At 43.5% G+C, this 27,954-nt stretch overlaps 2 non-coding genes across 2 annotated transcripts; one reads left to right on the forward strand and one right to left on the reverse strand.

Moving 5' to 3' along the window:
- The first annotated feature begins 7,259 nt into the window (after positions 1-7,259).
- Positions 7,260-7,423, forward strand: LOC123570626 (U1 spliceosomal RNA). The gene has a single exon (XR_006694907.2). It is a non-coding gene; the product is annotated as a U1 spliceosomal RNA (small nuclear RNA).
- Positions 7,424-15,353: 7,930 nt separating this feature from the next.
- On the reverse strand, positions 15,354-15,425 carry TRNAQ-CUG (transfer RNA glutamine (anticodon CUG)). The gene has a single exon. It is a non-coding gene; the product is annotated as a tRNA-Gln (tRNA).
- Positions 15,426-27,954: the final 12,529 nt, after the last annotated feature.

Below are 27,954 nucleotides of genomic sequence, written 5' to 3' on the forward strand. Positions count from 1 at the left end.
AAGACTTCCCTAGGCTGGGCACGGTGGCTCATGCTTGTAATCCCAGCACTTTCGGAGGACTAGGTGGGCAGATCACGAGGTCAGGAGTTCAAGACCAGCCTGGACAACATGGTGAAACCCTGTCTATACTAAAAACACAAAAATTAGCCGGTCATGGTGGCACATGACTGTAATCCCAGCTACTCAGGATGCTGAGGCAAGAGAATCATTTGAACTCGGGAAGTGGAGGTTGCAGTGAGCCGAGATTGTGCCATTGGACTCTAGCCTGGGTTACAGAACAAGACTCTATCAAAAAAAAAGAAAAAGAAAGAAAAGAAACAAAGAAAAAAAGACTTCTCTGATCGAAATTTAAATAAATTTTCCCCTTCTAATTCTAAAGCAGCCTCTAAGATCCTACAGTGTTTGGGAGGAAATTTGACTTAATTGTCCAAACTTTTGAGCCTGGACATTCTGATCTTTATCAATTAATTCACATGCTGGTGTAAGAAGGCAGGGCCACTAAATGGTTGAAAAGGGAAAATTGGGATAATCCTTTAGAGGATTTTAAAAAAACAGACTGAAGCAGACAATGAAAGGATCTGCATTTTGGCTAAATACCTCCATGTTGCTATTCCCCAGCTCGTTCCTAAAAATATAGATTGGAGAATTCAGCAATGCACTTAAAAGGTCAAGCAAATCTGTCATTGTTATTTTAAATGGTTGAGATTTATTTATTGATTGATTGAGACAGGTACTCACTCTGTCACCCAGGCTGGAGTGCAGTGGCTCCATCATGGCCCACCACAGCCTCAATCTCTCAGCTCCAGCAATCCTCCCACCTCAGCCTCCCAAGTAGCTGGGACCACAGGTGCATGCCACAACGCCCAGCCAATTCTTTGATTTTTTCATAGAGAGGAGGTCTCGCTGTGTTTTCCAGGCTGGACCTCAATGAACTCCTGGGATCAATCAATTCTCCCGCCTCAGCCTAACATTTACACTGGCAGCAGAGATGCATTTGGAGTAGGTGATGATTTTGGAATCCTTTAGAAGCAACATAGATATCTGATTTCATCAGGTCAAGTCATCAAAAATCACCAATAAGTCTCTGACCTTTTAGAAGCAATTTGAAAACCTGAATCTTTGGCCATCATTAAAATTCCTGGTCATTCAAAATTAGATATTCCAGAGAGCAAGGACAATCATTTTGCTGATGCTGCAGCTAAGAATGCAGCTCTGAAGGTGGCATCAGACACAGAACTTCTCGAAATGACCTTGCTGACTTATGACCCATTGAAGACTTCATTAGAAGTACAAATGGGCTGGGCATGGTGGCTTGTGCCTGTAATCCCAGCACTTTGGGAGGCCAAGGTGGGCAGATCACCAGAGGTCCGGAGTTTGAGACCAACCTGGCCAACATGGTGAAATGCTGTCTTTACTAAAAATACAAAAATTAGCTGGCGTGGTGACACATGCCTATAATCCCTGCTACTTATGAGACAGAGGCACGAGAATCGCTTGAACCTGGGAGGGAGAGGTTGCAGTGAGCAGAGATTGCGCCACTGCACTCCAGCCTGGGTGACAGAGCGAGACTCTGGCGGAAAAAAAAAAAAAAAAAAAAAAAAAGGAGCATAAGTGGGAGTTCTCAAGTAGGAGAAGGATCTCTGGAATGATAAAGGGAACAAGTTTCTTCCAGAAACAGGCTTATGGTATGGGCCCAATGATACACTGATCCACCCCTTAGGCTTCAATTACCCTTTTTACAGTACTTTATAAGCTGAGTCATTGGAATTCAGACAAAATGTTAGCATGGGGAAAGCAATGGTATTGAAAATCATTGCCTATGATTGCAGAAAATGTTTATTTTTGCTATACTGTCTGTCCCAGACATAACCCTGGAAGACCCCTTCATGGGTCACAGGAACATTTTACCTTTAGGACCCTTTGAGACATAGCACTTAGACTTTATCCAGCTGTCTCCATCTCAGGGTCACAGATACCTTCTGGTGCTAATTTGTATGTGCTCACTGGGGTGAAGCATTTCCATGCCGATGAGCCACAGCCCAAGTAGTAGGTGGATTGTGATTAGAAAAAGGTAATTCTTCATGGGGATTGCCATCTGAACTCCACAGCAACCGAGGAATACACTTCATGGGTCAGGTAATTGGATCGATTTGTAACGTTTTTTCTGTGTACCAGCATTTCCATTGTGCCTATCACCCCTAATCCTCCGGGCTGATGGAATGCATTAATGATACAATAAAAACTCAATTGGCAAAGCTAACAGAAGTTTTTAACCTTTCTTGGCCAAGGATCTCCCACTGGTTCTGGAAAATGTCCACACTCTGTCTTTTTGAAATAATAACAGGAAGACCCATGCAGTGGTTAGATGAAGGTGCTTATGAATCTGCACTTCTTAAAGTTGACATTCTCCATTACTGCTAAGATCTCACAAAACTTACTAAGAACTCTACATTAACAAAGGATTCCTTTCATAACGAACTCCTGGGAGAAGAAAATATCAAAAATCACGGCCTATAACCTGGAGATGTTGTTGTACACTGGAAACAACATCAGATAAAATATTCCCCCCAAGACTGTTGCAAGGGACCACATCGGGTATTATTATTTTATGTTATTTTTTTGAGATAGGATCTCATTCTGTTCCCCAAGCCAGAATGCAGTGGCACAATCATGACTCACTGTAGCCTTGAACTCCTGGGCTCAAGTCATCCTTCTGCCTCAACCTTCCAAATAGTTGAGACCACAGGCATGGACCACCGCACCTGACTCACGACAGTGTTACTGACCAATCTGTGCCGGCAAACTTAAGGGTGTTGACACATGGATTAATGTTTCTCTTGTAAAAGGCAACCCTACCAGGGTGGACATCTGTCAGTGGAGATTTTCACTTAAAGGTAACTTGCAATCTTCCTGACAGAGATGGCAAGTAGCTGACATCTGTTGTAGTCCGCTTTTGCCCAAGATACAATTCCAGTGCTCACTGCACCTGAAAGAGTTAGTCTCTTTTTCTGTTGACTGGAATACATACACTGTTAGGGATCCTTTAAGGTGTAGGGGTCCTCTCTTGGAGGTTTTGGTGAAATCACCCTATACGTATATTCTCTAAAAATACAACACACTAGTCCTATTGCGTGTATGTGTATATACATATACATACATACATAGCAAAATGCCTATGATCAGATTGTTGTTTTACTGTCCCTAATTAATTTGATTATAGCAGGGAGGGATAATTCTCTGATCAGAATCTCACAAACCATTGCACTATGGGAAATTTAACAAGGTGCTGGGTTCGCCACCTTAAACCACCAACCACTTTTGGCCATAATGACCATTGGCACATCCTGTGCTAAATTTTACCTGTATTCCTCCTGATTGCACTCATGATGCAACTCAGGGTCATATCAAGCAAAACCTGTTTCATTAAATCTTTCTGACTCACCCTAACCTTCCTGCCTCGTGTCTCAGTTTAACCCATCATAATCGTATTGTCAAAATAACTGCCTGTAATCCCAGCACTTTGGGAGGCCAAGGCAGAAGGATCATTTGAGCCCAGGAGTTTGAGACTAGCTTGGGCAAAATGGTGAAACACTGACTCTACAAAATATATACAAATTAGCTGGGTGTGGTGGTGCCCACCTGTAGTTCAGCTACTCAGGATCATGAGGTGAGAGAATGACTTGAGCTCAGGAGTTCAAGCCTGCAGTGAACCCTGATGACGCGACTGCACTCCAGCCTGGGCAACAGAGTGAGACCCTGTCTCCAAAAATAAATAAATAAGCTGGGTGTGGTGGTGTGTGCCTGTAATCCTAGCTGCTTAGGAGGCTGAGCCATTGAGCCTTGGAGGTCAAGAGGTCAAGGCTGTACTGAGTTGTGATCTTGCCACTGCACTCCAGCCTGGGAGACAGAGTGAGTCCCTGTCTCAAAAAGTAATTATAATAAGAATAAAAAGTACAAAACCAACCAGACAAAAAATTAGTTCACTCTGAAACGACAGTGGTAAACACCATGATGCTATTGGAAAGTTAAAAGAAAAACACTCCCTCCTGCTATCAGGATCCAACCTGCCCTCTTGCTCTAAATTTCTGACCCATGGTTTAAATGCCCAAAAGCTGATGTACTCAAATTATAGCACACTTCCCTGTTCTGCACCAGCGTTTATTTTTGTTTCTTGAAAAGATCACCATCCATGGCCCTGTAAATGTCTAAAGGCATGGAATGATGACGTGCAATATCATAATTGTTATGTATTTCTCATTGTTTTACTTCTGAGAAAACTAATTTCATGGTATTCTGAAGACTAGAGACGATTCAACAAGTGACAGCAACTGTAGACTTCACTGAGGCCTCTGTCTCTCTCTCTTTTTTTTTTTTTTTTTTGCCACTCTATGATGCCCTTTTTCTTTCTTTTCATTTTTTTTTTTTTTTTGAGACTGAGTCTCACTCTGTCACCCGGGCTGGAGTGCAGTGGTGTGATCTTAGCTCAGTGTGGCCTCGAACTCCCAGGCTCAAGCAATCGTCCCACCTCAGCCTCCTGAGTAGCTTGGACTAAGGTGTGTGCCACTACACCTGGCTAATTTGTTGCCATGTTGCCCAGGCTGGTCTCGAACTCCTGGACTCAAGCAATCCACCCACCTTTGCCTCCTGAAGTGCTGGGATTACAGGTGTGAGCCACCGTGTCTGGTTGTAATGCCCTTTCAATTGGACTTTTGGGCTTTCTTAAAAATTCCTCAGTGAGGTGGCTCCTTTCCTCCCTTGTCCCCTGCCTGAGATAGGACTATCTGGGAATGAGCCTTTCTGGCAAAAAGGGACACCTTGACTGAGCTTCTGATCATCAATGCTTTCAAAAAGAAAGATTTAAAAAAACTTTTTAAATCTGAGGAATGTGAGCCCTTTCAAATGATCAGGCCCAGAGAGATGTTAAACCGAGATGTCAACCCCTTCCTGTTCCTTCCTTTTGAGCTGCACTGAGCTGTGTACTCATCTGTTGAAACTGCTTGTTATCACCTCAAGTAGCTGTAAATTATCCTAATAATGCCACACCAATCACTATACCCCATACCCTATAACTTAACAACATATAGCCAATCACCAATCAGTGTTATTTCTGTAAACCAATGAGAATTCCTGACAGGCACTTTCTATCAGCCCACTGTCTGTCCCCGCTTTTGACCTTTAAAAACCTGCTTGTGACAAAGGCCAAAAGGAGCTCAGATCCAAGGTTCTTTGGGTGTGAGTCTTCCAGGCAGCTGTCTTCACGTTGGCTCAAGTAAACTCTAAATTGTATTTTGTGCTTCAGCCTCTTTCTTTTAGGTCAACATGTTCAACAACAGTCAAATGAATAAATAAGTTAATGTATATTCATACAAATAATACACACAGAAACAAATAACCATATGAATGAGGTGAAAAATTCATAGACATAAGACTGAGTGAAAGAAGTCAAACCTACTTCTGAAACTGCCTTTGCAAAAATTATAACTGGGACAATTTTCATGGTGAAAGAGATCTGATCTAACTGATTCCATCTTGTTTCTAATGTCCAGGCTGTCCTTGTTCATCCCTGGGCACAGGCTGAAATAACTTTGGGGGGAACTTAGTTTAGGGTTTAGCTGTGAGAGATAGTATCCCCCTTCCTGCCTGAGGACTAGACTGCCTTTGCAGGACTAACAAATTAGCCACGAGATTAAAAATTATAGTTTAGGAGTCATGAAGCCTCTGGCTGCAAGATTCTAAACCTCTCCAAATTGTTCCTGGAGATCACATCATTATTGGAAAACCTAGGATGAGTGCTTGACGTATTTTGCCCACCTTTCACTCAATGGATCAGGTGGCATCAGCTAGACTGATAACCTGGCTCATCTGGTCTTGTGGCCCCCACGCAGGAACTGACCCAGTACAAGACAACAGCTTCAGCTCCCTGTGATTTCATCTCCAACCTGATCAATCAGATCTCCCAACTCACTGGCCCCCATCCACCAAATTATCTTTAAAAACTGGTCCTGGAATGCTGGAGGAGACTGATTTGAGTAAAAATAAAAGTCTGGTCTCCCACACAGCCAGCTCTGTCCAAATAACTCTTTATTGCAATTCCCCTGTGTCAAAAAATTGGCTCTGTCTAGGCAGCAGGCAAGGTGTACCTGTTGGGCAGTAACACTCCTGTCCCCCAAACCCACTACACACTGTATGACTCAGTTTATATGAAAGTAAAGGGCAGGAAAAACTTGCCTGATAGATTTGCAGAGATGGAGTGGAAACCATTAATAAGTCTGTGCAGTATTGTCAGAGTTTGGTGTTGTAGTCTACATATTAAAAGTAATCAGTTAAACACCTGAAATAAAATTTCCCCCAAATATGTTTGCCAAATTTGGATGACTTTGTTTCTGTCTTTGCAGAATATAAAGTGTTAACATGAGGTAAGCGCTAAGGTCTAGAGAAGGCAGTGGAAGAGATGACAAAACGACTCCAGCACCATGCCTGAGTCCAGTGTGCTCTGCTGGGGCAGCACATTTTTGTACATTGCTGTATTTGAAAAAAACCTACAAGATTCATGAAACTGGACAACCGTCTTTATAACACTCCTAGTGATAAAACAAGTAAGGATGGCTGGTTTGCAGTCATCTGAGCAGCCTGTCTAGTTTCACAGATACGGTTTCTCTCTGATATTGAACGACTTCTAATTTCAAGCAGAAAGCTACATCACAAGGATAAGCGTATGTGAAAAGAACCCGTTTTCTGTGTAATCCTAAACTTTCTAGTTTGCGCATTAAAAGCCATTATTTGAAGAAGAGAGCACAGGCTCCAGCTGGCAGTCAAAGGGGTCCTTGGCATCACAGGCTAAGAACCTACTTCTTTGGGAGAGAGCAGCGGCGGGGAAGGGAGGGGAAGGAGATAGAGGCAGGCGTCACTTCCTCCGCGGGCTCCCGCAGCGGGTTGGTCGGCTGAGTGGCGGAGGGTGGGGCGGAAGAGCAGACGGGACCGGGAAGGGCGCTGTCGGTGACATCACGGATAGGGCAATTCCTATGTAGATGAGGCAGCTCAGGGGCCGCTACTTCGCCAAGAAGGATGTCTCCTGCTTTGGGAGCAAGTCCAGGACCGCCGGTTGGACGTGAGAGTCCCATCTGTGTGTCAGGGCTAGGAGGACTCGGAGTGGCATGGGGCGGGGCGGGGGCGACGTTTGGAGTCCGGGGGGGACAAGTGACCGTGTGTATAAAGGTTGAGGCGTATGGAGCTGTGGCAGGGCGGAGGTGGGTGAACTCATACTTACCTGGCAGGGGAGATACCATGATCACGAAGGTGGTTTTCCCAGGGCGAGGTTTATCCATTGCACTCCGGATGTGCTGACCCCTGCGATTTCCCCAAATGTGGGAAACTCGACTGCATAATTTGTGGTAGTCGGGGACTGCGTTCGCGCTTTCCCCGGGTCTCTGTAGTGCTAAAAGCAGGTTGTATGCGAAGGTCTACCTTTTGCTTTTATTGGTGTATAATCCCGGTGGTGTCGTGTTATTCTTATGACCAAATGGAGGGGAGATACGAAGTGATAATAAGTCTGCGTCGTTCCAGCCGCAAGAGAAATAAGAAGCATCAGCCTGTTCCTGTTTGACAATGATGTTCCTGTTTAACACAAGCTGAGTAGCTCGAAGGCCGCACATCTTTCTTTCTGCATGAGGCTACTTATTGTAGAGATTGGTCCTATGGTTTCCAGCGTCTTGCATTCTCACGCTGTGTAAAAATCTTCGTGTTTTCCCCTAGCCCCCAGTCACCTTTTACACAGACTCTGCTTCTAACCGCAGCCCCCACAGGAGTTTATAGGATTTCTGTGCTAGCGGGGAATGTGTTCTCACCTCATAGAGCCAGGTACAAACTACGCAGACGGGCGCTGTTCCTTGGGATGAAAGCAGGGCCTTTGGGGCTCTTAGTGTCCCCGTTGGGTTGTATACATAACACGCTTACTTTGTGGAGTGGAACAGGTCTGCCGGCGCCCAGGTGCCCTAACGCAATTCATCCCGAGGCCCGCAGGTCAGAACCACAGTCTCACCTGTCTTTGCGAAAATGCGCTGCGATCCGCCCTGAAATACAAGGCGGGAAGTTTATGAGGAGCCGGGTCCACTATCTCCTGCCGTTTACATGTCTAGTCTTTCTTCAGACTTCATTCAAGTGACAGCTTCTTGTTTGATGTCTCGCTTCCACATCCTACGTCCATTGCCAGGCAACTTTCTAAATAGCACCCCGACCCATCCTTCCCAACCCCAAGCCGCCTCTTCCTATCTCTGGCGCCAGTGTCCTCCCCCGTCCCTCTTTCTTCAAGCCCTCGCTTATCACCTTCATGGACAGAAAATACTTAGCTCTCTCAACCTGCGGTTTACACCTGACACGCATGAGTACCCTGGCAAATTCGGACGTTTCCTTAATACCCCTTCTCAAATGGCATTGTAAATTCATCTCCTTTTAACTCCCAGAAGTATCTAATTGGTTTTGTCCCTGCATTACATGATCACGAGAATTCCACTACAGAAGAAAATCCCAGGCCTAGTGATGGCGGTTCTGGGCATTTTGCCAGCCTCTCCCAGGGTGTGTTTTCTGACCCCACCCACTTCTGATCTGTAATGTCCTGGTCAATAGAAACTACCTGGCCCAAACGGATAAGACAAGGAGGACCACGGCGGGAAGGCCTATGGTGTCCTCTGTTGGCTACCCTGGGGACGGCACGCATAGATCCGCTTGTCCCGAGAAGCCTCTGCCATCCCGATCCGGGTGCGGTACAGAAATCCGCCGCTCCAAAGAAAACCGGCTAGAACTCACAGGACACCCGGCAATTGTTCTGGACACTGCGAGTGGAAGCCTTACGTCCTACGGACTGATCTAGCTTGAGGAAGACGAGCCATTTACTTCTAACCCCAGCAGCGACAATGCCTTGCTCAAATATAAAATATATGAACCAAGACCGAAAACAACTTTCATTGTGTTACTGATGAGCAAACGGGTTTTTAGAATGTTTAAGAAATGTCCCTTGTTTCGGGACCGGCATCACTAACGTATGCTTGGGATTCCTGATCGAAGAGTTTCTGAGCGAAAGCAGCCCACCAATCCAGTGGCTGAGAACTGCTTGGATATTGGCTTCCAGGCGCATCACAAATACCGAGGTTCTGACAAAGACGTGAGCTTCTGCCTGCCTTTGGGAAGGCCTTCTTCCTGTCCTGGCGCTGCCACTTGCCTTCTGTTTGATCTTGGGCCACGTCCTTCAATTTGCTAGGCTTCAAGTTGGAAAGTGTTACAGGAAAATAATAATAATGTGCAATTAGAATTATTGCACGGATTACAGGAGATAGTCTAATAGTACAGCTAGCATCGTGTGTGGCTTATGTTAAGGATTTGCTGATAGGAAACAATATCCCAGATAAAGTTTTTTCCCCTTAATTATGAAATATAATAAAGAAAATTGTGTAGACTTCTGCTTCAGGCCTCAACTTTTTTCAAAAAACATTTGAATGAATTTTGCACTTGTGAAGGTGACATCCTTTTACAAAATAAGTTAATACTAAAGAATAACGAATGGAATTTACAAAACATAGATTCACAACAATAACTTGTTCTTAGCAGCTTTGTTTACAATAGTCCCCAAACTGGAAACGGTTCATATGCATCAAGAGGTGAATGGACCTATTGTGATATATTCATCCAATGGAAGATGGGACAAGTCATGGAAACATGAAATAGCATGGGTGAATCTCAAAAACCTCATGCCGAGTGATGAAAAGAGTGCGTTCTGTATGGCATCATCAGGCTGAATTTCTAGAACAGGTGAAACTAACCCATATAGTGACAGAAACTACATCATTGATTGCTGGAGTCAGAGAGTAGAGGGGACTGACTGCAAAGGGCACAAGAGGACCTTTTGGAGTAATAGACATGTCATCAAATTTGAAATGGATGCATTGTACCATATTCAACCAATGCCTTAATCAATTTGATTGTAAAAAGTAATAAGAAAACCACTGCAAGTTGGGTGCGGTGACTCATGCCTTTATCCTAGCACTCTGGGAGGCTGAGGCAGGCGGATCACCTGAGGTCAGGAATTTGAAACCAGTGGGCCAAAATGGTGAAACCTCATCTCTACTAAAAATACACACACACACACACACACACACACACACAAATTAGCTGGGTGTGGTGGTGGGTGCCTGTAATCCCAGCTACTCGGGAGGCTGAGGCAGGAGAATGTCTTGAACCTGGGAGGTGGGGGTTGCAGTGAGCCAAGCTCATGCCACTACACTCAGGTCTGGGTGACAGAGTGAGTGATGCCACACTAAAAATAAAATAAAATAAAATAAAATAAAAAAACAACAACGAAAAGAAAAAGAAAAGGGCCGGGTACAGTGGCTCAAGCCTGTAATCCCAACACTTTGGGAGGCCTAGGCGGACGGATAACGAGGTCAAGCGATCAAGACTATCCTGGCCAGCATAGTGAAATCCCAACTCTACTAAAAATACCAAAATTAGCTGGGTGTGGTGGCGTGCACCTGTAGTCCCAGCTACTTGGGAGGTTGAGGCAGGAAAATTGCTTGAACCTGGGAGGCGGAGGTTGCAGTGAGCCGAGATCACGCCACTGCACTTCAGCCTGGGTGACAGAGCAAGACTCCATCTTAAAAAAAAAAAAAAAACCAGAAACAAAAAAACACTGCAAATCATAATGTCTTCTACTTAGTTTCATGTAGGTTTAGCTTTAGAAGATTCCTTTAGAAAAGTCTCTCAAAATGTGATTGAGAGTTCGGGAATTCCTTTGTTTCTGTCTTTTTGTCTTCAGTTAAATTCACGCACTATTAAATGGAATATTTGTAAAATAAAAGTACAGTCTAGGCTCAATTTTACAAAAGCATATATGTATATGTGGAGATATATATATATAAAAAAATAACTCCCATATATATATAGCTTTCTTTATTGTTCTATTTTTTCTTTTGTGGGGGCGTGGGGAGGGACAGTCTAGCTAAAATACACATTCTTCTATCTGTAGATATACCAGAAGAACATCTCTCGATCAGTGTTGCCCTAATGTTAACAAAAGTTATTTTGAACTTAAGGTGATCAGAAATTTTACATATCTGCACTTTTTCTGTATTGGTGGTATGGTCTATGCTAAGCATGTATAATTTTGTTTTTAAAAAGTGAGAGTAACTTTAAAATTGTTTGGAAGACAAATATGTACATGTGCGAACAGTACTTAATTCCAGGTGATGGGAATATGGATGACTGGTTATCTTTTTCTTTCTGTATCTTCTATATTTTTATTTTTATTTTTTATTTTATTTTATTTTATTTTATTTTATTTTTTGAGACGGAGTCTCGCTCTATCGCCCAGGCTGGAGTGCAGTGGCCGGATCTTAGCTCACTGCAAGCTCCGCCTCCTGGGTTCACGCCATTCTCCTGCCTCAGCCTCCCCAGTAGCTGGGACTACAGGCACCTGCCACCTCGCCCGGCTAGTTTTTTGTATTTTTTTAGTAGAGATGGGGTTTCACCATGTTAGCCAGGATGGTCTTGATCTCCTGACCTCATGATCCGCCCGCCTCGGCCTCCCAAAGTGCTGGGATTACAGGCTTGAGCCACCGCACCCGGCCTCTTCTATATTTTTAAATGGAAAACTCAGTGACCTGGAAGTGAAAGAACAGATTAGATTTGGAAGGGGTGTGGGGCAGGTGACAGGAAAATGTAAAGAGAAGGACAAACCCAGTTCTGGCAGGACCCTGTTTAAGTTGAAGGTTTCTGGGGAGCAGTTGTTGGGATAAAAAGGAAATGGGGAGGCAGGAAAATCATGAAAATATTTAGGAGAGTGTATTGCCTGTCTCATCATTCCTCCTCCTTTTGTGTGTCTTCAAAAGAAATACACAGACTTACATTTCTTTTCAAGCTTGCTTACCATTTGTGTTTCTCTTTTATTAGTGTAACTGCCCGATAGGTTTATCTTGCTGGTTGCCCAGAAAAGCCAATGGAGCTGAGAACAGCAGGCTTTCTACAATAGAGAAAGAATTTAATAAAAGCAGAGGCAGCTGAGGGACCAGGACAGGGGTTTATTATTACTCCAATCTGCCTCCCCCCAAATTCAGAGACTAGGGTTTTGTTGTTGTTTTGTTTTTCGGATAGTCTGGCAGGCAGGGGGCTGGGGAATGGGCAAAGCTGATTGGTTGGTTTGGGGGATGAAATCACAGTGTCAGAGCTTGTTTACTACAGTCAGTCAGTCCCTGGGTGAGGGCCACAGGACCAGATGAGCCAGTTTACCGGTCTGGGTGTGCCAGCGAGTCCATCATAAGGCAGGGTCTGAAAAATACCTTGAACACCCTGTCAAATCTTAGGTTTGATACCAATAATGTTATATAAAGGCACAGTTGGGGAGCTTAGGAATCATGAGGCTTCTGGCTGCATGGCTCCTGAGCCATAATTTCCAATCTCATGCCTAATTTGTTAGCTTTGCTAAGGAGGTCTGACCAAGAAAGGAAGGGGTTTGTCTCAGGAATAGGTAATCATCTCTGTTTCAGACTTAGACTTGGAACTAAACTCCTCTCATAGTTAGCCTGGCCTATGCCCCGAAATGGACAAGGGCAGCTCAGAGGTTAGAAGTAAGATGCAGTCAGTTAGGTCAGATTTCTTTCACAGTCATAGTTTTCCTATGCCAGGTTTTTCTCACTATCATAATTTTTGCAAGGGTGATTTCATTAGGAGCAGTATAAACACAGTGGTTCTGAGAATGTCCTCTGGAGCCAGGCTGCCTTCACTTCAAATTCCTGCTTTCAAATCCTCCTTTGCTGGCTGAGTGACTCTGGGCAGGTCACTTAATGTCTTTGTGCATCTCAGTTTTCTCATATGGAAGATGAAGGTGACGGTGTGACCTCTGCCTGAGGTAAGGACTAAATGAGTAAACATATGCACATCATCAACTGTGTGTGACATGTGGCACTTTGTGATTGATTCAGGCACGGTTGATGATGTGCATATGTTACTCATGTGCATGTTAGCTCTTGTATTTTGCCTGCAACACTGCACAAAGAGCAGATGTGATGAAAACCGGTTGCACGGAAGTTATAGCCATGATACTTTCCAGTGACCCTGCACCCTCCCAGGGAGACTGCAGTAATCCTCTTACCAGCAGTAACCTCCTGGGCTGGGAGATCCCAGGAAGGCCCCTCAATCTCCAGCAGGTTTGTCCCTCAAGGAGCTTCAGGGAAGGAGCTAGAGAAGTATTTCTATCTGGGAGGAACTGGGAGCTTATTAGCTCATCTGTTCAGCTTATACACAGGGGAATAATGATTCAATTTCTTGCTTCAAATCTGCCCCAATAAAATGTTTATAGTTTTATAATGAAATACATTTGTACATGTAGGGGAGGAAATATGACTTTTCCTCACCCAGCCTAGGTTCACTGCTGAGAGACCCTTACAGCAAAACACAGACCAACAAGAGAAGAGCATGTGTATTTATTGAATGTAAGATTTACATGACCGGAGTGCCTTCCAAAGAAAATGAAAGCCCATGGAAACAGCTAAACCTCAGGTTTGGTTTTGTTTTGTTTTGTCTTGTTTTTGTTATTTTAACAGTAGTTTTATTGAAGAATGGATAGTCATGGAGAAGTATGATAAGACAATAAAAGTATGATCTAACAGTAACCAACTGGGGAAAATGTAGCCGGGCCTCTGTGTTCAGGCTCCTCTGTGTCCCTGGGTCTTCACACTCCAGGAATCACCTTTCCTTGGGTACAGAGAGGGCACCTCTCACATAAGGGTTTTATAATTGACTTCAGGGAAGAAGGGGAGGGGGAGGTGACAGTGACCTTCCTGCTTCTGTTGTTTACTCAAATTTCTTTAGCATAAAATATTCAATACCCTAAGATGTTATATTTTGGAGTAGCATGTCCTGAACCCCATCATGCTCATGCAACAAAACCCAGTCATTGAAGAGCAATGACTACAAATTTTTTTTTTTTTTTTAGACGGAGTCTCGCTCTGTGTCCCAGGCTGGAGTGCAGTGGCCAGATCTCAGCTCACTGCAAGCTCCGCCTCCCGGGTTTACGCCATTCTCCTGCCTCAGCCTCCGAGTAGCTGGGATTACAGGCGCCCGCCATCTCGCCCGGCTAGTTTTTTGTATTTTTTTAGTAAAGACGGGGTTTCACCGGGTTAGCCAGGATGGTCTCGATCTCCTGACCTCGTGATCCGCTCGTCTGGGCCTCCCAAAGTGCTGGGATTACAGGCTTGAGCCACCGTGCCCAGCCGACTACAAAATATTTAAATTCAAAATACAAATGATGGCCAAGAGGGGTGGCTCATGCCTGTAATCCCAGCAGGGAGGTGCCGGGAGGCCCAGGCAGGCGGATCACTTGAGTTCTGGAGTTCCAGACCTGCCTAGACAAAATGTCAAAACCCCATCTCTACTAAAAAATACAAAAATTAGCCCAGCACATGGTGCACACCTGTTGTCCAGCTACTTTCAGGGGGTGGGGAATGGGTGGGCTGAGGGTCAACTGAAACAATATTTACAAATGATTTTTTTTTTTCCTATAAGGCTAGTCAAGTGAAACAGTGGAAGTGGAGAAGGAACAAAGAAACCTGTAACTGGTTGTGATCACTTCTTTGTAAACAGGAATGGATTTTTTATGCACTATACTCTGTTATCACATTTCCGTATGCTGCAAAGCTGGTGGTGAACAGCAGAGCCCTGGTCCCTTCCTACACTTATCTCTAGGGATAACAAATTTTAATGCATGCAGCCTACCTCTGCATAACTATTGTTACTCTTTGACTGTCCAATTTTCCATCCCAGGCCCTGCAGTCCAGCCTGCAAGAGGAAACGGGATTTGTGTTTCCTTACCTGCCAGTCCACTCCAAGGAGCCAAGAAGGCGTCCTCTCACCCCCCACTCCCGGCTCGTCCTCCAAACTGAGCCCCTCAAAGACTGCGGTGTTTTTCAGTCCTTCGTAAGCGCTCTCAGCCCCAAAATATGAAAATGAGAGCGATGGTCCTGAGTGCCTGGAGCGACATCTTAGTTAGTTCCCAAGGCCGACCCATCAGGAACCTCATCCCAAGTGCTCTGAAGAGCAGGAGAGAACATTTTTAACTCTGGTAGTGTCCGAAGGCGTCTTCTCCTTGGGGCAGGGTTCTGACGGGACGAGGGGGAGCCCCACCGTCAGAGACTCGCCTCTCAGAGCTGCTCAGGCTCTTCTTCCCCGTGGTCCCGGGACGAGGGGGAGCCCCACCGTCAGAGACTCGCCTCTCAGAGCTGCTCAGGCTCTTCTTCCCCGTGGTCCCGCGGGAGCTCGGCCGGGGCGGCGGAGGATCTAAAACAGGGCATTACCGTCCTAATTAAACAGAAAGGTTCCACCGAGACTCGAACTCGGATCGCTGGATTCAGAGTCCAGAGTGCTTACCATTACACCATGGAACCTCACGATGCAAATTTGCTAAACGCATCTGCATTCCTAATAAGTAGCAATAGTTCCCACCCACCCATGTCACTCCACTTGAGGAAGGTGGAGCAGCAGGAAGGAGCCATCCTTCTTGCTTTCTCTCCGCTCTCTCCTTTGATCGACTTCTGTCATTTCATTTGCACCCCGGAAAATGAGGCAAAAATCCGTTGTGGGTTTAGGGCCAGAGAAGAGCCCCTGAAGCCTTGTTCATAGAGTTTCCTATGCTGAGGTGAAATTTCTTCCTCTTTATTTCTCTCTCTTTCTTTCTTTCTCTCTCTCTCTCTTTCTTTCTCTCTCTCTTCTTTTCCTTCCTTCCTTCCTTCTCCCTCCCTTCCTCCCTTCTTTTCCTTCCTTCCCTCCCTCCCTCCTTTCTCTTTTCTTTCTTTCTTTTTTTTTCTTTCTTTCTCTTTCTTTCTTTCTTTTTCTTTCTTTCTCTCTCTCTCCTTCCTTCCTTCCTTCCTTCCTTCCTTCCTTCCTTCCTTCCTTTCTTCCTTCTTTCTTTCTTTCTTTCCTTCTTTCTTTCCTTCTTTCTTTCCTTTCTTTCCTTCTTTGCATTGAGACAGAGTCTCCTTCTGTTACTCAGGTTGGAGTGCAGTGCAGTGGCAGTGGGCCATCTCCCCTCACTGCAACCTCCGTCTGCCCGGTTCAAGTGATTGTAATCCCCAGTAGCTGCGATTACAAGCGTGGGCCACCATACCTGGTTAAATTTTGTAAATTTAGTAGAGATGAGGTTTTGCCATGTTGGCCAGGCTGGTCTTGAACTCTTGACGTCAAGTGATTTGCCCACCTTGGCCTCCCAAAGTGCTGGGATTACAGGTGTGAGCCACCACACCCAGACCAGAGATGAAATTTCTGCAAAATTTCTGTTATTTTCTTTTTGCTTTCCCTCTTTTCTGTTTGCCCAAGGAGGCCAGGTCAGGACATGGGACTTCCTGGGCGCCTTGCCTCCTTCCTCCCTGTAGTATATAACAGAAGACAGCAATCAAATGAGATTGGGAAGCCGTGAATCCTTCATTGTCTTGTTCATATACTTCTATGTTTGTTTGGTTGGTTGGTTTTAATAAAATTTTCTCAGCAGAAATGGAAATTTTTTGAATTTAAAATAAATGCACTTAGCCAGGTTTTATATTTCTATAAAACACTCAAACCAGGCCATACTCACCTGCTATAACTCAAAATCAACCATATACTGTCAAGGTCAGGAAGCAGGGCCCTAACATTTAAGCACAGTGTGTTTTCTCAGAATTGGCCAAGTTAATGCCATTCCAATTTCTCAATATCTCATGACCCATTAATTGTGGTCTTTAAAAGTGTACATGTATTGTTACTGAAAGGCCAGGTGTTTGGTCTAGGCCGTGCTGCTCAGCTCACAGAAAGCTAATCATTCAGACGTTGAGTATTGCCAAGGAAGAAGGCATTAAATGGGTGCTGCAGCTGAGGAGACGGGAGATCAGTCTCAAATTAATCTCCCTGATCAACTGAAGTGAGGGGTTTATTTAGCAGGGAAGAAATGTAACTGTGGGTGGGAAAAGAGGAACTAGGGAGGGCTGAGGAAGCATTCATGATGAGTGAGGGGTCTGACATCTTATTGTCTGGAGGCTGTGATCTGCTAAGTTTCAGGTCTAAGATGCTTTTTGAGAGGCCTGAGGGTCCTTTCCTGAGGAAGGAACTCAGGTAAAACAAATGTAAGTTTCAAGCTTTAAGACCAGAAGGGTCCATTTCTACGTCTATACAAAAACACTGTCTGTGGGACTATTGCATCAGTTTGAGTCCCTACTTTCTATTTCTCATTTCCTCAATCATGGGGAATCTGGTCATTCATGTTTCTGGCTGCGTCATGTAGAGAAGGGGCATCCTGAGCAGCTTCACACCATGGGTGACCGCATGGCCATCCAGGAATCAAACTTTCACCCAGGAAGGAAAGCAAATACTGTAGTTTCTCCTGAAACAGAATCTTCCTTTCTCCAGTTCTCCACTTCCACTAAAGACAAAACACAGCAGGACCAACCTACCTGCAAAAGAAGCTTCAGTCCCATATACTTAGCCTGATTACCCAAAGTGCAGCAAGAATCATTGTTCATATAGGCTCTCCTAAAGAGGCTTTGCTGGAACATTTCACAATGGCATTTCAGGCAAAGCCCTGGGAAAATTACCAATTCCTCCACCTGTGTCAGGTTATAAAAGAAAACAGAATCTTATTGAATTATGCAAACAAACACATTGTCATGAGTTAAGAATATTCAGTTTACAAATTCTAGAGAAATTCCGCAGAGAGAAAAGTATGCCTCAAATTCTGTTTAGAAGACTATTCTACTCAATTGTTGCAAGCTACAAATAGCTCAAAAGAAAAAAAGTTCTCCAGACTCTGAAGAATAAACAATGTTTCAAACAAACAAACAAACAAAGGCCATAAAAACTTATTTCAGTCCTCCATTAGTTTAATCCATGCAATCATCTTCTGCTCTGCTTCATACAGGGCTAGCAATCTCTATGAACACATCAGCCTTTCTATTAGTGCCTTGGAGATTTTCTCTTTAGTTCAATGGCACGATCTCCAAAGTTATCTGAAACCTGCATCCAAGAATCCTTTTCATGGACTTCTCCAAAAAACCAAGGCCTGGACTGTAACTGATTATAAGTCACTTTTTGAGAAGAATCAAAGCAAACAACAATTGTGGATGACAAAAGCCTTTAAGACAGCAATAGTTATAGACACAGTTGACAAGGGAATTTGGTTGCTTCTGTGGCACACAATTTAACATAATAATCGTAATTATCACTGACAGCATATCAGAACTCTAGGAATCTCATACAATCCTGGAACACACATTAACAACACATCTGTGTCAACAGAACCCAAAGGAAGTGAAACACCACTTCAGATTTGACAATGCTTCTTGCATAATTCTAGCATAACAAATAAGCCTAAGAAGCCTAATATATCTTTCTTGGACTTCAAGAACCTAATATCCAAAAAGTTAATTTGAGGTCCAAAAGGCTTAATATGGAAATTTTACTCTTAGAAAGTTTGCCAAATACCCAAGTTTTCAGAGACTTGATATCACAAAATAGGATCACAGGTCACCTTAAAATAGTCAATCATTTAGCCAAAAGGTAAGCAAAAATATTTTATCTATTATTAATATTACACAAACATTTTGATCAAAAGAAAAAACTAAATTTTACCTTTGTGTGGTGTATTAAAATGTTAAAGATAATTTTAATAAAACCTTATACACAAATTTAATTATAATCAGTTTAACCATAAGGTAAGAGTTTCAAAAATCTTTCATGACCTTTTATACTTTTCTTTGAAAAAGCAGATGAATGCTCTAGAAAACCCTGTTATTCCAATACACAGGCCCAGTTGCTGGCCTCGCATCAGTGTGCCTCTGAGCGTAATGTCTAATTTACAGAAAATCTCTGAATTTGAGAGGCCAGGGTGGGTGGGTCGCTTGAACTCAGGAGTTTGAGACTAGCCTGGGCAATATGGTGAAACATTGTGTCTACCAAAAATGTAAAAAAGAAAAAAAAAAAAAGGAAGAAAGTAAAAAGGAAGGAAGGAAGGAAAGAGAGAAAAGAATAGAGAAAAGAAAAGAGAAAGAAAAGAAAGTCTCTATACTAAACTTATCCCTCAAACTCTGGCCTTACAATTCTCATGTGCCTACCTCTTGTGTCTAGAAGAAGAGGGGGTATGAGGTGGAAAAGGGGGCAGGTGGGATTGTTGGGCCTAGAGGGATTAAATGGTTTCAACTTCTGGTTCCGTTTCTCATGAAAGAAGTTCATTTTGATTGTCATCTTCCCCAGGGTCTGAAGATGAGGCATTGATTGGTGTCAATATTCAAGATTTAGCAGGAGTAGGTGTCTTTTTCAGACCCAGGAGTCAAAGCCCTGTAAGCTAATAGCACAAGGATTAGTTAATAGGACATTTGTAATGCAGAAACTTCTATTACTCTCTAACATGTCACCAATAAAAACACTGTGATTTGGTGTCCAGTAGTTACTGCCTGTAGCACTTCAAACCATTGTATTAAAGTGGTTAGGATACTCCTTGCATGTAACTAGTTGCCAGCATTCTAATGATAGAACTGTGACTGAAAGCCTCAAAAATGTGACAGAACCTATGCCAAACTTTTCAAAGTAAGACAATTAAATTTTCTCTCCGACATTTAACAAAATGTTAACTGCAAATATCACTTTTGGAAATTCAGTATGAGGATAAATAATCTTTTATTTAAATACTATATAACAAAACAAGAACAAAGTGAGAATAAACACACAGTCATTTCTTTTCGGCTATTTTATGTATTTATTTATTTTGAGACAGAATCTCCCTTTGTCACCCAGCTTGGGGTACAGTCGCAGGATCTCAACTGACTGCAACCTTCACCTTCGAGTCCCATTTTCAAGGGATTCTTCTGCCTCAGCCTCCTAAGTAACTGGAATTACAGGTGGGCACCACCAAGGCCAGCTGATTTTTGTGTTTTCAGTAAAGACAGGGTTTCATCATGTTGGCCAGGCTTCTGGCCTTGAACTCCTGGCCTTCAGTGATCTGCCCACCTCGGCCTCTCAAAGTGCTGATATTACAGGAATGAGCCAGAACATCCGGCCTGCTTTTCAGCTATTTTAAAAGAGCATAATCACATATTTCCAAGATTGGTTTCTAGATATGGTACTGATTACTGATTAGGTTGCTTTCACCATTAAAATCTTCAAACCAGTGCAACAATTGTGCATGCTTGGTTTTCAAGTACACACATGAAGTCCCAACAGTGATACAAGGCTTGGGATCAAAAATCACTAGGAATTCTCACAACCTGTTTTTATTACCACTTCATCCAAGTGAAAGTCACTTAATTTTAATAATGGTAAACACAACTAAAGGAGGTTGAGAGAAATCCAATCAATATAATATCCTTAAGGACAAGGCCAATCTTTCCTGAACGTGGAAAATTTGTACCCACATCACAGTTTTTCCTCATTAAAGGAAAGGGTCTGCAACCAACTCAAATGACTGACTGAAAACAACTCATATTACTGATTGCATTGAAAGTGTACCAAGCCTCAGGCCATGGATGCCTGAGTCCTAGTGTTCCTGTGACATCCCCTTGGGGTAGTGGAACTATACCTTTCAATGATGGGAAGTCTTGGGCAAGAGCAAGTCTCTTCCCCTTGTCCAATATAGACAGATTTTGTGTCTAACCCTACCTCAGCAGTTGGCCTGTCACTGGGGCCAACGGTTGGACAGGTTCCTAGCTCCAACATCAGTGGTAGATGCCTTTTGGTTTATGTGAGAGAAGCAACCAGGTTTTGTGCCTGTACTCTGGTGGTGGTCGATCATGCGATCATGACTTCTATGCCTACACCACTGTGGCAAGCTTGAGAAATTCTCTTTCCCTGCCACATATGTCTTATCAGCACTAAGGACGTGGGAGGAAAGACACAGCAAATGGGCAAAAACATGCTATGTGTCTGGGACTCTCAGAGATTCTAAGCTTTCACAGTAGTTCACACTTGGCCTTTAAGAAATGATGAAAACTCCAGTGATTTTTCTCCAACCAACATTTATGGCTGCCGTCTTTTCCTTCCATCTGTCAAAGATGAACTGTTTCATGTGTTTGTCCTTCTATAGCGGGGTGTCTCATGCTTTGGACTTCAGATGATTCAGGGGCCTTGCAACTTCAGCTCTCTGGTAGGATCAAAACACATGATTTTACAGACCACACAGCTTTTTCTTGTCATTAGAGTGGGAACAACTGTCTCTTGCAGCTTTCTACATCTTAAACAACTGTTGAATCACATGTCTGTTTATAAAATCCTTATCTTTTCCTCTATTTCTGGACTAATTTCCCTTCAGGATACCACACAAATTCTTTTAGCCAATCACTTCTTTTGAGGCTCTAAGGTAGACATAGTGAGCACCTTGACGATCCCTGCAAATGAGCCTGTTCATTAGGTGCTCACAGGAAATCTGGGCCCAGACCAGTACTGAAACACGCAACTGTCACCCACAGCTCTAATTGAATTTTTGTCATGAGGCTCTTTCTCTTCAATCAGCATACTAGTCTTAGAACAAATTTGATTTTGGGACTATCTTAAAATAGGCTTCCTGAGTAGCTACTAAGATTTGCTGGGGCTCCAGTTTCTGGTCAAATGTGAGCCAGCAGAGTAAAGATAACATTCTTTACCCAGAAGAAGGCAACAGTACATGGATACACCACATTTTTCATCAACCTGAGAATAATTATCTCAATGAATATTTAAATTAGTGATTGAAATACTTGTTTCCTCAAGCGTGTGATGCTAAAAATTGGAAAAGTTGCCTTGGTTGTCTAAATGATTGTGTGCTCAGATTGAATTTGAGTGTACACAAGGTGCAGCCTCCATTGGAAAAGATTCTAAGAACTGGGTGTGGGTAGAGGATGCAATTATGGAACTTGGTATATCTTTCCCCCTTCTTTTCTTTCTTCCCGTTTTGACTGGTCTTGTAATGCTAGGCCCAGGCATCAATATACATACAATTAAAAAAGGCAATATCAGTGCAAAAGACACAATATCGGCCAGGCGCGGTGGCTCACACCTGTAATCCCAGCACTTTGGGAGGCCGAGACGGGCGGATCACGAGGTCAGGAGATCGAGACCATCCTGGCTAACATGGTGAGATCCCGTCTCTACTAAAAATACAAAAAAAAAATTAGCCGGGCGTGGTGGCGGGCTCCTGTAGTCCCAGCTACATGGGAGGCTGAGGCAGGAGAATGCCGTGAACCTGGGGGGCAGAGCTTGCAGTAAGCCAAGATCGCGCCACTGCACTCCAGCCTGGGTGACAGAGCGAGACTCCGTCTCAAAAAAAAAAAAAAAAAAAAAAAAGACACAATATCTATACAATGAAATTAGATGGTATCTATTGTTAAAGGTACTTTAACTTCACATAATGTAGCCCAATAAGGTGAATGCCGCCCACCTACCAAGGGTGTTAGTCAGCTCAGGCTGCCATAGAAAGATACCGAAGATTGGTTGATTTAACTACTGACTTTTATTTTCTCAATATTCTGGAGGCCAAAAGTCCAAGATCGATGTGCTAGCAGAGCTGGTTCCTGAGGAGGCCTCTCTTCCTGGCTTGCAGAAGGCCACTTTCTTGCTTTGTGCTCCCACAGCCTTTCCTCTGTGCCTATGTGGAGAAAAAGAGAGATTCTTTGATGCCCTTCCTCTTCTTATATGGACACCATTCTGACCAGATTAGGGCCCCACTTGTATGGCCTAATTAACCTTAATTACCTCCATATCTCTAAATATAGTCAAGTTGGGGGTTAAGCTTTCAACATATGAATTCAGGGGAAAACAATTCATTTTATAAAACCAAGCAATAGGGACAATCCTATGATTTTTTTTTTTTTTTTTTTTTTTGATGGAGTTTAGTTCTCGTTGCCCAGGCTGGAGAGCAGTGGCATGATCTAGGCTCACCGCAACCTCCGCCTCCTGGATTCAAGCAACACTCCTGCCTCAGCCTCCCAAGTAGCTGGGATTACAGGTGTGTGCCACCATGCCTGGCTAATTTTTTATTTTTAGTAGAGATGGGGTTTCTCCATGTTGGTCAGGCTGGTCTTGAACTCTGACCTCAAGTGATCTGCCCGCCTCAGCCTCCCAAAGTGCTGGGATGAGCCACTATGTCCAGCATGAGCCACTATGCCCAGCGATCCTACAATTCTTTACCTATTAAATCCTGTGACATTTGCCTGGTGGTGGGGCCAGGAAGAAGTTGTTGGTAAGGCTGCTATTATTGCTAATTCTATGATTAGGAAAGCACACTTGAGCTGAAGTGCCTGGCTTATGGGAAAGAATGCAGGTCAAACAGGTAAGAAATAAAAATAGGGGGAAATGGTAGCAAACAGAGGCAGTGCTCTTATATGAGTCATGTAGCCAGGAAGGATTAAAATTGTGCAATTTCATGGAAATCCTACTGTCTTTTTCAGGACAATGGCTTTACAAGTTTTATAAACTCGGGGGAAAGGATGGTGTGGATTAAGGACCACACCTGATTGCTCATCTTAATGTGAATTCTTGACTAAACAGCTATAGGGTGTGAAGGAAAGATCAGCAGTCAAAGAAAACTCAAAGATTTTTGGACTGAGCATATGGAAGGATGCAGTTTCCATCCACAGAAGTGAGAAAATAGCATGTGTGGCAGGTTGTAGGAGGAAAAACAGAGATCAGTTCAGGACCCCAAAACCTTGCTTGAAAGAGTTTTCCATTCACCCTGTCCCCATTTCTACATCCCCTTGAAATTTTTGTGAGGCTGAATGCAGAGTTGCTTGGCTACTTCTCCCCCTGGGCACCAGTCCTCTCTTCCTCCCGACAGCATCTTCCATGGCCCTGGCTCTGATGACCATCTCCCAACAAGATGTCATCCTGCAAAGGTGATCTGAGCCATAGCTAGGGCAAGGCCATCCACTCCTTGACTTGTGTGGCTTTGGTGGGCCCCAGGAGTATTTCACTGCTTCTCAGAGTAGTAGGTCTTTTGTATGGAACTCTTCAGAGGAAAACAGGGAGGAAACAGCCTGAGGGGTGGAAAGGGAGGACTGTACCAGGGATCCTAGGAAAGCTGAGCCTAGGCTCTCAATGCAAAGAACATTTACCACCTGAAAAGTTCTACTCAGTTGCTATTGTTAGTTTAGAATCTCATCAATGAAAATGGTATAGAAATTTGTTTTCTTCCTGGTTATATGTGCGCCTACGTAATATCCTTAATTTTGCCTCTTGGCTCACAAGCCTACAACACTTCCTATCTCCCTGGCCCTTTACGGAAAAAGTTTGCTGAACTCCATAGACAACAATGCCCCACGCTTTACAGTAAAAGACACCCAGGGATCTCTTTTACTAGTTTTCATTTGTTGGACTTTTTTCCTGGTCACCAATAAGTTCCCTTTCTTGGCTTGTAATGCTTAGTCTCTGGTTGGTTGTCATTGCAATGACACAATATATACTGAGACCTCAAAGCAGAAAAACTAGAAGAAAACCTAGGAAATATCATTCTCAACATCAGCTGTGGCAAAGAATTTATGGCCAAGTCCACAAAAGCAATTGTAGCAAAAACAAAAATTCACAAGTAGGACCTAATTCAATGAAAGAGCTTCTGCACAGCAAAAGAAACCATCAACAGAGTCAACAGACCACCTACAGAATGGGAGAAAATATTCACAAACTGTGAATCTGACAAAGGTCTAATGTCCAAAATCTATAAGGAACTTTAAAAAAAAAGTCAGCAACAACAAAAAATTCCATTAAAAAGTGGGCAAAGAGACATGAACAGACACTTCTTAAAAGAAGACATACAAGCAGCCAGCAAACACAGGAATAAATGCTCATCATCACTAATAATCAGAGAAATGCAAATCAAAGCTACAATGAGATACCACTCACATCACTCAGAATGGCCATTATTAAAAAGTCAAAAACCAACAGATGCTGATAAGGCTGTGGAGAGAAAGCTTATAAACCCTTGGAGTGAATGTAAATTAGTTCAGTCACTGTGGAAAGCAGTTTGGAAATTTCTCAAAGAAACTACAACAGAGCTGCTATTCAACTAGTAATCTCATTACTGGTTATATACACAAAGGAATGTAAATCTTTAAAAGAAAAAGACACATGCGCTCCTATGATTATCACCAGGCTATTCACAATAGCAAAGACATGGAATCAAACTAGGTGCCCATCAGTGGTGGATTAAATAAAGAAAATGTGATACATACACAACATGGAATACTACACACCCATAAAAAGAATGAAATCATGTCTTTTGCAATAACATGGATAGAGGAGGAGGCCATAATCTGGAGGAAACTAATGCAGAATCAGAAAACGAAATACCGAATGATCTCACTTAGGAGCAGGACCTATATACTGAGCTCACAAGGACATAAACATGAGGACCGTAGACACTGTGGACTACCATGAGGTAGGAAGGCAGGGAGAGTGGGTTGAAAAACTAGCTATTGGGAACTATGCCAACTACCTGGGTCCAATATATCCATGTAACAATCTTACACATGTACACTTGGTACATAAAATAAAACTGAAATTTTAACAAGAACAAAATTCTATTACACTAAAAAAATTACTCCACAGAAAGTAAACTAATCATGGATTTTAAAAAATTAAATATTACAAATAAAGATCTAAAATCAATAATCCAAACTTACACTTTAGGAAACTCAAAGAAAACAAGAGCAAATCAAGTCCAAAGTGAGTGGAAGACAAGAAACAATGAACACTAGAGCAGAAATCAAGGAAATTGAAAACCAGAAATCAATAGAGAAAAGTCAACAAAACCTAAAGAGTGTTCTTTGAAAGGACCAATGTCAATAAAATAGATCAACCTTTAGCTGGTGAACCAAGAAACAATGAGAAAAGATACACATTACTAATATGAAAAAGAAAACAAGGACCCTCACTACTGATCGCGTGGACATTAAAAGGATAGTAGAGGACCATTATGCACAATTCTCTGCTCACAAATTTGATAACTTCGATGAATTGGACCAAGTCCTTGAAAGATAAAGTTGACCAAAACTCATACAAGGAGAAGTAGATAACCTTGATAGGTCTCTAACTATTAATGAAATTGAAGCAACAATTAACAACTTTCCAGAACAAAGCACCAGGTCTAGATGGTTTCACTACCAAACATTTAAGGAAGAAACTGTACCAATTCTCTTTAGAAAATAGAAGCCCAGGGAACACGTCTTAACTCTGGTCTAGGAGGCAAGCTTCACCCTAGTAGCAAAACCAGACAAATGGTTTTGAACCAGGATGTTGAACTCGTCTGGACTGCTGACCAGCTCCTGAAACTCAACCCCGGAAGAACTGTAGAAGCGAGAAAAAAACATGGCTTAGGGGAACTGTAAAAATTGGTAAACCTCCTGTAGAGACCGAGGCAGTACTGAACTGGTGTGTGTGGAAGGTTGATGTTCACCGATAGCAGAGAGAGAACAAGAGGGAGGAAAGTATTTTCGGTTCTGCTCTTGCGTCTCTTTCCATGGCTCTGGGCCAACTGCCCTTCTTACCCCTTCGCGAAAGAGATTTGTCAGCGGCTCTTAATCCACTAATGCAGCAGCTGTGATGTGACATCGGGACCCATACAAGCTTCGCTGAGGAAAAGAGTAGATGAAAACAGGGTGAAACTGGATAATCACGGGGCTTTCTTCTTCAGAGTGTCCTCCCCAGGCCTCCAGAGCTAACGACTGCCATGGCCTCCCCACCATGCTGCTTCAAGAGAAGCATTAAAAAGAAACCCTTGGACAGAAGACTTGCCTGGTGGAGTGTAAAACAAACAGGGGTGATAGAAATGAGTTTTGGGGACATGCTGTTCTCCACTCGGGGCCCATCCTTCATTTTGCCGAGACCACCAAAGACTGGGCCTTCCTGGACAGGAAGGTCTGAGGCCCCTCTCCGCAGCTCCCCTCATCTGCACGCGGGTTCCTCCCCACACGCCTCCCCTTTCCCTGGGTTCCAGTTCCCCATCACTGCGTGTGCCCGCCCAACCGCACTGCTTCTCTCCTTTCGGGAATGTCATTTCTTGAGCCGCACTCCGTCGCGAGATGTGGCCCACTGGTCTATCCAAGGTCCAGGCAGAGAATCAGTGACCGGGTGACTCTTTGTACTGCAGGGATCCAGCAGCAGAGACGATAAAAGTCGTGCCGGTTTTAGAATCAAATATGTAGAAACGCAGAGACCAACCAGACCCACAGGCTGCTTCAAGGAGAGTCTCTGCATATCTCTGCTTAGATAAATTCCGCCCTGGGGCCAGTCTCACACCTGTAATCCCAACACTTTGGGAGGCCGAGGCTCATGGATCATGTGAGGTCAGTAGTTCAAGATCAGCCTAGCCAACATGGTGAAACCCTGTCTCTACTGAAAATACAAAAATTACCAGGAAATGGTGGCACGTGCCTCTAATCCCAGCTACTTGGGAGGCTGAGGCGTGAGAAACGCTCGAGCCCGGAAGGTGGAGGTTGCAGTGGGCCAGGATCATGCAACTGCACTCCAATCTGGGCGACAGACTGAGACTCTGTCTCAAACAAACAAAAATAAATAAATAAAAGAAAAAGAAATTCCACTACGGAAAGAACCCGAGGACTATACCGTGGTTTCCTCACCCCCCGCTCCTTTTTTTTTTCTTTATTAGCGCGGCACAGTAAGTAAATGTAAAAACCACAGGGCACAAAGACAGGACACTGAATTTGCCGGAAATGGAATCCAGGTCTCCCATGTGGGAGGCGAGAATCCTACCACTGAACCGCCAATGCCTCCTGACCTCGAGCTCTGCAGCCTTGTAAACAGTTAAGACACAGACTTCGGGAAAGGAGTCAAGATTTTCACCATGTTCTCTTTGGAAGATGTGACTTACAAAAGAGACACCCAGAGCAAAGGCTCACGGTGGAGATTTGCATCAGGCAACACCACAAAGTTATGGCTTCACATTAAAAGAGTTGACTTGAAAAAGCCTTATTC

Source organism: Macaca fascicularis, chromosome 1, assembly GCF_037993035.2.
Source record: "Macaca fascicularis isolate 582-1 chromosome 1, T2T-MFA8v1.1".
Classification (NCBI taxonomy): Eukaryota; Metazoa; Chordata; class Mammalia; order Primates; family Cercopithecidae; genus Macaca; species Macaca fascicularis.